This window comes from Helicoverpa zea, chromosome 2, assembly GCF_022581195.2.
Source record: "Helicoverpa zea isolate HzStark_Cry1AcR chromosome 2, ilHelZeax1.1, whole genome shotgun sequence".
NCBI classification, from domain to species: Eukaryota; Metazoa; Arthropoda; class Insecta; order Lepidoptera; family Noctuidae; genus Helicoverpa; species Helicoverpa zea.
In genome coordinates, this window is record NC_061453.1 from 10,258,902 (window position 1) to 10,261,630 (window position 2,729).

General features: G+C 44.8%; 1 pseudogene; it reads right to left on the reverse strand.

The window, feature by feature from the left end:
• Positions 1–1,512: 1,512 nt before the first annotated feature.
• Positions 1,513–2,523, reverse strand: LOC124644001 (annotated as a pseudogene).
• Positions 2,524–2,729: the final 206 nt, after the last annotated feature.

Sequence of the window (2,729 nt, forward strand, 5' to 3'; positions counted from 1 at the left end):
GTTACACCAAATAAGATAGCCAAAGCCTCTTTATCAAGTTGGCTATAATTGCGCTCGGATGCATTGAGTGTTCGCGAAACACAGCTGACTGGCCGTTCGCTGCCATCTGCGTAGCGGTGCGCCAGCACGGCACCCAGTCCATACGCGCTACTGTCTACCGACAGCACCAAGTCGCGCCCCTCCTCATAGTGTGCTAATACCCTCTCACTCAAGAGCGATCGCTTGGCCTCACTGAAAGCATTATCACAACCAGAGTCCCATTTCCAGCTAACATCTTTTTTTAATAAATTATGTAAGGGTTGTAGTAATGTGCTCAACCGGGGAATGAAACGACCATAATAATTTAACATTCCCAAAAAACTTTTAAGTTGCGATACATTCTCCGGTTTTGGCACGTTAGAAGTAGCCTCGAGTTTTTGTGGATCCGGCCGCAAACCCTCCTTATTTATAATAAAGCCCAAATACTTAACCTCATCCTGTAGAAACCGGCATTTACTTAACTTTACAGTGAGTCCCATATTACGCAACCTTTCGAGTACAGCTCTCAGATTCTTAATATGTTCTAGCTTATTAGATCCCGTTACACAGATGTCGTCTAAAAATACCACGCACCCTGGCACTCCGCGCAGAGTTTCTTCCATTATTTTCTGAAATTTCTCTGGAATGCACGACAACCCATATGGGGTACGTCTGTATACATAAGTTCCCATATGTGTGGTTATGGCGGTATATACTTGTGAATCCTCTGATAAGAGGCACTGCTCGTACGCATGTTTCAAATCAATCTTAGTAAACTTTTCCCCCCCACTTAGGGTTGCAAACAATTCTTCTATACGTGGCAAAGGGTAATAATCTCTTTTTAGTTTTGGGTTAATTGTGATTTTGTAGTCTCCACAAATACGAATTTCGCCATTTTCTTTAACCACCGGTACGATAGGAGTCCCATAATCAGAATAATCTACGCGATATACGGAACCATCCGCCTCTAAACGTTCTAATTCTCTTTCAACTCGTGTGCGAAGCGCCAGTGGCACCGGCCGCGCTCTAACATAAACCGGTTCGTTATCAGACAGCTGTAGTCGAATGGGCTGCTTGCAAGTACCTAGCTTGTCACAAAATACTTCGGGGAACTCATTACGCAATTTATTTATAATATCATCATCAATAACCTCATTAAGTGTAATTTGTGTGATTTTTAAAGTACGCATCCATTCCCGTCCCAATAACGGGCGTGCCCCCTTTCTGATAACATAAAGACGCAAACCTTTAGCACTTACTAGACCTAAATTAACATTAACTTCAATGTAGCCTAATGATTCAATCCGTGAACCTGAATAACAACGTAATATTAAATTATCTGAAGTGATTTCTTTATGTGAAAACATACGTTGATACATTTCTTCACTGATAGCCGAGATACGACTACCCGTGTCAATTTCAAATTCGACATTCGTATTGTCCACCGATAGTTTAATAAAATATGGTCTGTTACCTTGAGCCGCCACTTCTATATTGAACATACCATCATCCGACTCCTCACTGAGATAATTTTGTCGGCCACTTTGATCACTCACTAGCTTGCACATCACTTTAAGATGCCCGCGTTTGCCACACACATCACAATTGTAATTTTTGAATCTGCACCTATCAGCCATGTGCGCCTTGCCACAGCGCCAGCAGGTCCGCGCGCGCGAGCCCGAGGCTTCCGCGCCGTCCCCACCTGCCCCTGCGCTGCTGGTGTTCGCACCCGTGCTGCCTGTGCCTGCGCCAGGACCTCGTGGCGGACGACCGCGCCCGCGCGAGCCCCCTTGGCCGCCGCGCGCGTAGTGCAGGCCCTCGCCCGCCTCCCCGCTCGCTGTCCCCGATGAGTCCGTCCCTGCCGTCGCTGCCGTGGTGCCACTCACTTCCGCATGTTTCTCTGCAGCCTCTAGCGCCAAAGCTAGCTCCACCGCTTCCTTATATTCAATTTTCTTCTCCGCAAAGATCCTCGAACGCATCACGTCATTAGATAGTCCCGACACAAATTGATCACGTAGATTCTCTTGTAACGTTGAACATGACTGACACTTGCCAAAGTTACATGTAGACGCTAGATGTTTTAAAGCTTGAAGATACTCTGTGAGTGATTCACCAACACGTTGTCGCCGCAATCTAAAAATATGGCGTTCGGCAATTTCTGAGCGTTGTGGTTCTAAATGTCCTTTGACTAATTCCACTAACTCATCATACTTTTTCGTCTCCGGGAAATCAGGTGAACACAAATCACACATCAACGCGTACGTTTCTTCGCCCACTACCGTAATTAACAAGGACACCTTCAGATCATCTTCAACTTCATTTAGTTTTATGTATTGGTTGACTCGACGTATATACGCGGGCCACTGTTTGGAATTTAAGTTAAATGGTTCAATTTTTCCAATCGGCATTTTTGTAGTCCTAAAATCACTCGTAACACGCGTAATAGGATTCCAAATTAGCTCGTCGCCAATGGAGCGTCAATGAAAGGCAGCGATTAGCGACAGACTGGTTTATTGACCTAAAAGATTAAACTACCCACCACCTATATTTATTACATCTAAGAACGCCACAGATTTCAATTACGTTCCTATCTCCAAGAGCATTATTGAGGCCTAGTCTCACACCTTAGTGTCTAATAAATTCTCAGTCATTCATCACAGCATAGATCCTGCACCGACAGAAGTCTTGGGGGTTCTATAATTAAATTTAAG